Raw genomic sequence first — 10,381 nt, 5'->3', positions numbered from 1 at the left:
AGATTTATAAGCACAAACCTGCATTTCTCCTCTGGTCTCTCAGTCACTGACGAAAGCTAGTGGATACTAGCTGAAACGTCTGGCCGTTTCCAAAATCATAGAAAGTTTATTGCAAATTAATGCCCGAGGGCTAATTGCAAGAACATGATAACAGTAAACAGTAGAATGATAATAAGTGATGCTAATGCTACTTTATATATACACTTGTAGTTATTGTTGGGTTTGATTTCTTTTCCGTGTGCAGTGGAGTATGAAATGGCCGACGTTTTGCGAGATATATGAATTGGGAGGTGTTAATAGAAATGCAGTTTTTTGTAGGCTGGGCAGGTGAATAAAGCTGGGGAACATTTTGGTGACCATTTCAAATAACTGATCTCTAATCATATCCAGTTACTTGAGTAACTGCTTTTTGGCGCATACTAGAGAAAACATATAGAGATAACTTACTTACTATCTTACTTACTTACTTATAGGGATAACATACAGGGAAACACACTTTTCTGTGCATATAAAATTGAGGCTATAGAGGAATCTTGAATAGAAAATTGTATGAAACAGAATTTTAACATATTAACATATTTGACAATTTATAAGAATTTATTGAGCAGCCTTTTCCTCAGAAAAAGAGGACTGTATGTATTATTTCAGTTTGCCAGACCTTTGAACTACTAGTACTTTTTTTATTTGACCAGACTTTTCTTACTTTTTTTGCAAAATGTCAAGAAAGATTTACCTTGCGTAGGTGGTAACGAATGTAGTCAACTTTGTAGAGAAAGGTCTTTGATGTTATGAGATTTTAAAGGTCTTACAGAAATTGCCAGACAGTGAATGAAGTCACGTATTCATGATCAGTGGGCGTATGAGAGAAAACAACTAACAGCCACGCCGGTTTACGTGGGTTAATCTACCGTCTGGAATGTGTGACGCAACCCGTGGTGGTCTAAGGACAGCTACGGGACACCTCCCGCTCTACCATACGAAGGTGGCCTCTGTATCTGTACGTATAGCCGGCATAATCTAGTCTCCACCAGATTCATTTGCAGGCTGAATAAATAGTAGGAATCGGCTAAGGGGGTCATCATTGGCCAGAGGAGTTGGCCGGCCATAGAGGGTCCAGCTTCCGACCGGCCAACTCCTCTGGCCAATGATGTCCCCCTTAGCCGATTTCTATTTATTCAGCCTGCAAAGGAGTCTGCTGGAGACTAGGCATAACCGCCCTTCGGCATAACACACCAACCTCTACCGGGCTTCAGGTGCAAAGACCGTAGAAATTGGCGAAATATATATATATGTGATGTCATGGGATTTTGGTGGCAAAATGTACTCCTTTAGCACACCAACTCACATGGCATATTATCTGTCTATCTGACCGATTTATACTCTATCCAGCCGCTTCTGAAGCCTGGTAGAGGCTATATCAACATATGGAGGAGAGCATCTTTACTCCTGTCGACTTGTTGAAATATCATTGGAATAGTTCAATCTTAGATGGATTCTAATATTTCAACTCATAATCTTCATAATCTACATATATATTGTTTACTTGTTGCTCGTTCTACCACTTCATTACAGTTATTTGTCGTGTTGTTCTATATATTATAAATATTTCATGTATACAATGAAACAAAAAGGAATGGAGATTAGCCTTGAAAGTTGCCCAAGCTTGTAAGTTGTATTGCCAAATTTGACAGCATAGACACTGTAGTTGTCTAAAAAAAGAAGCCACAGATACTGATGTGTTAAGAGGTTGTTGCACAGGAGAAATCTTGGTAAATACAACATTTCAAAAAGGTCATCGATGAAACTACATGACTGTGTACTCAATAGAATCAGCTGCAAGCTATAAAGATGGAGTACAGCTATATATATGTGCAAGAAAGGTTGCTACAGAAACATATGCATGTATTATGAAACTTAGTAGAGCGCATAGTGTGTGAAACTGCAGAGAAAGGTCACACACAAGCTGCTAACTTCAAAGCGACCCCTAGCGGTAGCTGGGAAACTGTAAGAGTATGCATGAATAAAGGAAATGCCTTAATTGAAATCTTTATGGCTGTATCTCAAAGTATGAGTGTGGATGGGATAATCACGTTTCCATATGACTAGGCTACGTCCTGGGGTTATCGTTTCCCTATATAGATACTGCTATGTAAAACGGAGCATAAAACAGTCCAATGAACTATTGCTCGCGACAGTTGTACTGGGTAACGTTACAGAAATATGAACGTAAATGGCGTATTGACATGATACACGTTAGTTGCATAGCACAGTGAACTACATGTGCATATTTGTCCAAGACGACTAGTGACATTTTGACCCCTTTGCAAGGAGCTGGGGCATTACAAATGGAGACACGCGGTTGTCCAGTGTGCCATCCACTAGTATATCTTTCCCCATCGTGTGGGGTACACTAGCTTGAGTGCAAGACCCGTACCAAGATATAACGTTTCCAAATTGTAATCCCTTCGGCCACACTCTTTGAGGAGACGACACATGTGCCCCTACCCCGAGTTAGCCAACGTGCAAAATTCTATCTATTCTAAGGGGAGCTGTGGTAAATTTCCTCGGGGGCAGTTAGCTCTGCAGCCGAGGAGCTGACCTGTGTAGACCCTGGAAGCAGTCTGTCATCCAGGCTAAGGTTTAATAGTCAGACGAAAAGACTCCACATGAAAATGATACCATAGGCAAACTGGACCCTCTATGGCCGGCCAACTCCGATCCCCTGTCCAGCTACATTCTTTTTAGGCCAATTTCTAGTTTCTACTATTTATTCAGCCTGCAACTTAAAACGTGTAAAAGAGTCTGGCGGAGACTACTACAGACATACGTTCACAGACCTTCTCTCATCTTGTTGACCTAGAAACGTCCACAGGAATCGATATAGATGGACTGTTCTGAACACTGTCACTTTAGGATGATAGAAAATCATCTCCATTTAATCTGGGTACATGTTACTGAGACGTCACAGCTTATAGCCTCGAAGCCAGACCCACAGGGCAAGAGGCGCTACCAACCCTTCGGCTATAATATTCAGGATAAAGAACATGATGTTCCTCGCTCAAAGCTACTGAGCAAACCCAGGGTCTACATGAAACCAAGGGGGGATGTAGAAAAATTTTCTCGGGGTTAGGTTGGCCCTGGGGCCGAGTAACTGACCAGTGTTAGCCCCTGAGAAAGTCTGGTATCTAGGCTACACAGGCAGTGACTTTCAATAATCGTACTTCGTTGTACCTACACACCACAGTCATTACAATTGGCTGAACTCCCAATAGGACGAAATTGCTACCGGCCTAGTAAATTCTCCAGCGAACCACTGTATTCACTCCGCAAAATGACAGGCGGTCACACACCGTCTCATCCAGCTCGTAATTAAAAACTTCCAATTAGTCCGATGACATAGAGCAGGCCGCGGTTGTATCTCATCATGCATAAAACATGTCGACCACGGAGGTCTTGCTTGAGGCAAAACAAAAAAAGAAGGCAGGCGCACGCATAATGGTTTTTTGAGGACAATCCTGCGCTTCGATTCACTCTGATCCTTTTGAAAGACAGTTCCATTATATTCAGCAGACAGTCAGAGAGGGAACTATCCTGGGATTTGTCGGTGTGTTCATCGTCCCCTCCCCTATTACTACTGGAGCGTTAACAAGGTATATTGGGTTTGTACCAAGAGACACTTCGGCAGTCAGGGGAGAGGGATCGGATTTGAGAAGCCGTCGATAAATATTGGGTACATCGAGTGACGAGCAAACAGGAACGCTGTTTTCCACGTATTTGATACCTCGTACCGGTCAGAGACTAGAAAAGGTAAGAAACACTTCATTCTTTGAAAGCATGATATTACGGCGCGCTCGTCGTAGGTCGTCGTACAATTTTGATGGTGTAAAATTGTCAAGCAGGCTGTGACAGAACCAACAGCCGAAAAGAATCTAGGACAGACCTTTTGGAAACAAGACATCTGAATGGTGTACCACACATGAATACGAGTTGCAGTAATGTCGTTTGCTATCGTAGGACGATCGTGCGACAAATGTGACCAGCACCTTAGTTGGTATTACTCAGAAATTTTATTCTCATAATTCTCACAACCATCCATGACACATTGTATGCAAATTTGTTATAGAGGCGTAACGACTCTGTAAAAATTATGTTGAAAGTATCCTTTCTTTTTTGGGGCTCAGTTCAAAATGAGTTGCTGAATCCGTTTGGGATAAAGGATAACTTGGAGATTTCAGGCTGTGTTTATGTTTCTTATACAAAATCATTGATGCAACTGTATATTAAATTCTCTGAAAAGTCAGACGTTTGAGATAGCTATCTTTTATCAGTGACTGAGATTGAGTCGGAAGACAATTAAAGGCATCCAATGAAGTTTTTAGGGCTTGAAAACCCGATTTTCAAAGTCAATATTCTAGTCATTCATCTACATACTAAGTTGGAACAAGGACATTATACACATTATACACTTGTACAATGTCTCTGGTTGGAACCACACTATCCCAATGTAGCATGGAGCACAAATACCCCAAATTCTGATGAAAAAATGGTTACTGGAAGGGCCCTGGGCTGATTTTTATGGTACCACCCAGAAAATAAAGGCCTAACCTTGGGGCTTGTTTCTGCAACCTGTATATAAACATGTTTGTTGTCTTCGTTGCTAGACACTACACAACAGCTATCGCAATAAAGGTACTTAGCGGTAGATGTTGTCTTTTAGTTGTTCTACATACATCTACTTTAAGTGGACGTAACTTTATATGGTTGGACGGTCATTTTGAAGTGTCTAAACAAAGCGGATATGCCAGAAATAACCTTCCAAACCCCCCAGACACTTTCATCTCCCGTAGGATAGGTTGTTGATCTGTTTACTGTCTTTGTTTAGCTGTAAACAAAACTGCTCGTTAGCGGGTCGCAGAACACAAACACACAAACATCGGGTCTTCTTTTAAAGAGTCACGACTACAAAAAACTTTACATTTTGACAACAAACGCTAAACAAATAAATGAAGTACTCTATGTTTTCTCAGCAACTAACTCTGTAGTCGTTTAAGCAACGATTAAAAGACATTCCGGTGAATCTTTAAGTGATTTAGTTGAAAGGAATGCTCTTCAGTGCTGTTCAAAGGGAAATGTTTGTTTTGGGCGTGGATGCAGAACGTGTCTGTGTTCGATACACACATTGGCGATACTTACTTGAGTAAAGGTTTATGGTTCTTCTAAAAATAGACCTGATACGCCTATCTCTCTATAGTGTAGGCTGTGCATTGTATTATTTTGATAGGAATACGTGAGAAAATGCTTCTCAACCTTTCTGTATGTCTGTTTTGTTTGTAAAATTAATAAGTCTAATAATAGCAATGGAGTGATTTTGGTAGGTCTTGGTGTAGAGAAAAAGTGATTTTAAGGGTGGGAATATTTACTAGGAAAGATGTTGTTCATTGTGGAATAGTGCCCGGACATACATGTCGCACGATCGTCGCACAACTGAATACAATCTTGAAATAGTCGTGTATAGTACATGTCCTGCAAAATTTATTTACGAAAAAGATTGCCTTCCTTTTTGTCGGCAGTTGTTTCTGTCAAAGCCTGCTTGAAAATTCCATGGGGTCAGAATCGCACGATGACCTACGACAAATCTGACCGTTTTGATAGGGGCAATTTTGGTAGAAGGCTGTCAGGGGTTAGATTTGTGCTTCTCCGATGCTGTCAAGGTAAAACTAGCCAGCTGCTGCCCCGTGACTGTGCATAGGACCAAAACTCCGAGGACGACATCCGATCACACCTGGTTTGGGGCCAATTCCGGTACAACACATACTGTACATTCCACAACTACCGGCGCCATGTAAAATGAAGATTTCTACTAAAAGCCGCCGACAGATCTTTGGACAGAAGTACAACACAACTGTTGAAAACACGACCGTTTTAAAACGTCCTGACCTAAGCAGTTTAAAAGTTTGCCACCTGTAGACCGTTGGTATTGAAGTCTAGGTACGATTTGTGGCAGGTTTTTGGCCACAATGATTGTAAGGACTGTCATATGCCATCCTGACCGAAGTAGTTTGAAAGTTTGCCGCCTGTAAACCGTCGTTATTGAAGTCTAGATATGAGCTAAGGCAGGTTTCTGGCATGATTTTAAAGACTGTCATATGCCATTCTGACTGAAGTAGTCTGAAAGTTTACCACATGTAGACCGTTGGTATTGAAGTCTAGGTATGATTTGAGGCAGATTTCTGGCACGATGTTAGTAAAGACTGTCATATGCCATACGGCTGGTGTGTTACGCCGAAGGGCGGCCATACGGATACGCTAGGTTCCGGTCACATCTTCAGTCATCGCACGATCTTGTACGATCATCGTACGATCATCGTACGATCGCAGAATGAGAGCATGTCTGTTTTCTGAGATACACAGATATCGTGGGACCACGTACAGGGTCAGTGGTCATATACGTCGCACGATTGTCGTACGATCGCAAACTTTGTGAGAAAATGTTTGGGACAGTTGTGCATATGCCGTACAAAATTTAGATGTCTTGTTTTGAAAAATATCCTGTTTTGGTCCCTATCGGCGGTGGCTTTTGTCACAGCTTCCTGAGTGAAAATCGTGCGACATCAAAATCGTGCGACGACCTACACAAAAATCATTTAAAAAACTTTAACTTGGTCTGGTTTTATAACAATCTTCACTGATCAAGATGGATTATATCAAATATCGGATCACTAGTCACAGGAAATGTTAGATACGTAATTGTACGCAGATGGTTCTTTTCATAGCTGCGTTCTATCGGTGACCTTGAGTGGGTATATGATGCACATGCGTTTTGAGCGGAGCCTACGTTGTATGTGTGTGGTCACGTACGCGGTGTTTAAAGATAGGACACTGATGCCTCAAGTTACAACAAAGGATTTCCTAATTTACGACCACCTGAGCTAGCTCATATGTAGCTCAGATATATTTGATGGTAAAACCTGTCGGATTCCTAGCCTCTACCAGGCTTCGGGAGGCGGCTGGAAATAGAGAGATAGCATACCAAGGGTCTGAGAGAACAGTTTGCCGCCTCCCGAAGCCTGGTAGAGGCTATCGGATTCCCAAAATAACTGCAGGATTAAAAATCTTTCGTCTCGACCCATCGATCGGTATTCTAGGATCATGATCTTTAGCCAGGATATCTGGTTTGTTTTGCCGCCATGAAATTGCATTGGGCGCCTTTAAGTGCTGTTGTGTTGAATAATTCCAGGGCCTGCTCATGTCTACGACTGCAATCATGGTGTGAATCTAAACCCTAATTATCTTAATTCCCTTCCGTTAGAAATAATTACACATTGCTGATAACGTAAATTAAGTCGAGCTAAAGTTACATCATCTGTGACCTGTTATCTGAGGTGAGCAACACGGAAGGAGACAGATACCGTGGGACCACAGCGTAAGTTCCCAATCACAAACGTGTACGATTGTAGTAAAATTATCGTAAGTTCGTCGTACAATCGTCGTACGATTGTCGTACGAGAGTCATACAATCGTCGTACGATCGTCGTTCGATAAAAAAAGGGGGAGCAGTGACTGTAGCAAGGTTATGTCCCTATGACTTCACCTTGAATTGACCTAGCCTCCATAGCAGGCTTATAGAACTGGGGGTTTGGTGGTCTTCGGCTGTTTTCTTATTAGCCCTGTTCTAAAAAACGGGGGTAATTCAACCAGGCCGGCTATGTTGTCTATATGCAATCAGAAAATAGCACATAAAATCTCCCAAAGACCATGAAGACCCCCCAACCCCCAGTTTTTGGTATGCTATGGAGGCTAGAATTGACCGGGTTAAACCATGAGTTATGTTAACATGTGTCCTACTCTGGACGACAGTCGCCCGCGGCTAGAACCCATTACATGGTGATGATAAGTGTCTCCTTATCACATCACGGCTTTATCTAAACAAGTGATCTACGTGTTGCCGTTTCCCCCGAGTCGGTAGGACGTACTTGGGAGGAGTCAGGTAAGTAGTTGTTTGTGGTGTTGTGCATGCCCGTAGCCAGGATTTTGAAGGGGGGGGGGTCTTCCCACTGTCTGAGAGAGCAGCGAGCGCCGAAGGCGCGAGGTATCGGGGGTCCGGGGGCATACTCCCCCAGGAAATTTTGAAAATAGAACCTTAGCTTCTGAAGTGGCATTTCCTGAATTTTTGAGTGGATTTCAAAGAAAAAATCAGACATAACTTTTTATTCAATGACAAAGTGAGCAGTTTTTCCTGGATTTCAGCCCCGCTGGTGATACAAATCAGTCCGTCTTTAAAACAAATCTTGGGCCTTTAGATAAAAGTGGACCTTTGAGCCTTGTGAGGGGTTCTTCCTAATCCTCCCCCCCCCTTGTTTTAGACAAGTGGTGCTTGTTAGGAGTCTGGTCACATTCGTAGTACGATCAGAAACAAAGGACGTTCTTGGGATAGTCGTGTATGTGTTGAGCAAATACCAGTTGTATTGTTACTATAAACGGGCTGTCTTATATCCTTGTCTGTGGTTGGTTCTGTCATCACCTAATTAAAAATTCTACGACATCAAAATCGTACGACGTCTCTACGATTAATGTGAGCCCATGTAGGTCACATACACGACTCACTGGACTATCCCAAGAATACCCTCAGTCAGCGTTTGCGGTCGTACTTCAATCGTACGACCTATGTGTGGTCGGGCCCTTACCAATGTACATGTGCCGATAACGGATAAAATATACTAGTACAGAAATGGAAGACATGACCATACAACATTGTGTATACAATCATATACATAGCTGGGTCCGTCACTTTTCGCACATGTAGGTAAATTAAATTACTCGTCACGTCATGAGAATATCACTCCGCAGGGAAATCAAACACTTTACACCGCCGTCCTGACCGTTAATCCTCCGCTGTCTATGAAATTAGCTCCTGCCAGTGTTCCGAGCCTGTTCTACAACCTTTTCCGACCTCCGGGAACAATGCCCATTAAAGCGATTAGTCGGAGCTTACAAATCATAGCAAGTAGGATCATTTCATCTTTGTCATCCATAGATGTATGCTGGTACAATTCACTATTGCCATGCCCATGTCCTCCGAGGCTCTGGCCTGGCTCTAGGCCTGGGTAGTCCATGGTTGTTAGCGACAATACGGAGCCGGCAGTATAAACTGGAGGACGGCATCCAGGCTACCGAAGCTCCACGACTCAAGAACTCAGTACATACGTACGGTGCCGAATCATAAACTCCGCAAAAAGTGCCCGCTTGTCATATACGTCACTATGTAGTGACGAAAATTCATAATACCAGCTTTGTATTCCTGTGGTTTAGTAGCGTTTTTATTTTTGGCCGGATTTTTTTTATTCGCCCGCGCGTACTAGTTTGGGGGTCTTCAGAGGATGTCATCCATAAAATTAAATCTGTGTGGCCTAATTTGGACAACATGCTACATGTGCGTTCGCCGCTGTCTGGTGGAAATAAGGCCTTAGGAGACACTCAGCTCTGACAAGTCTTCATGTAAACCATGATCTGGCCCAGTGACTCTCCTAACTAGAGAAATCCCCTTTCTAGTTTTGTATTTCGTAAACACTACAGATCACAGACACAGTTGATCCAGCTCTCTTTACTGCCTAAGTTAGTGGAAAAGAATCCCAAGAATTTTGTTTATAGAAATGGGCTAACTAAATGTACGGACAGCAGTAAAAAAAAAAAAAACGAACATTGAATGTAGCAAAATTGTAACATTTACTCGTACCCCTCTGGTTCAAACTTTAAATGTTTGAAAGAAATGCTTCTGCTACTGAGCTGTTACACTGGGTGCCAAACTAGTATCGGGCCGTTAGCCGTTTTCCTTCGGCAGCCAAGAGCCCTTCGCCCGCCCCGGACAAATTCTCCTGGGCTCAACTCCTCCGTGGCGGTAATTTAGACAGGCGGGGGAAGGGGTCTTGGCTGCCGAAGGAAAGCGTCTAACGGCCCGATACTAGTTTGGCACCCAGGGTACTGAGCTGGATTAGGTCAGCTATTCTGGAATGTACTAAATCCCAAAGATTGACACGAAGGAAGCCAATTTAATGGAGACTTAACCTTACAAAGCTTCCTCTTAACACCGACGGTCTCTGCTTTAAAGTGTCCAGCCATCAAATTCTAAAGGATTGTACAGAGCCTACCGTAGACGTTGGATGTAAACGTTGTTCATCCAATGCAATTTCAATGCAGCAAAACTGGAAGTTCAAAGTCAATTTGCCGGTCATTCTTTTCATGTACTGTAGTATTGAATCAACCCTACCCCATTGCATAATGATATCTGTGAGGCAAAATGCGATGTCGCTGACGGAAAACGGTTGCTTGTTTTATATCGTTCAGGCTATTTATGGGCGGTACCCAAAAATATATTTAAAGGGGC

The sequence above is a fragment of the Branchiostoma belcheri genome, unplaced genomic scaffold (assembly GCF_001625305.1).
Source record: "Branchiostoma belcheri isolate BF01 breed outbred unplaced genomic scaffold, Haploidv18h27 scaffold1, whole genome shotgun sequence".
In the NCBI taxonomy this organism is placed as follows: Eukaryota; Metazoa; Chordata; class Leptocardii; order Amphioxiformes; family Branchiostomatidae; genus Branchiostoma; species Branchiostoma belcheri.
This window is presented reverse-complemented; position numbering follows the sequence as displayed.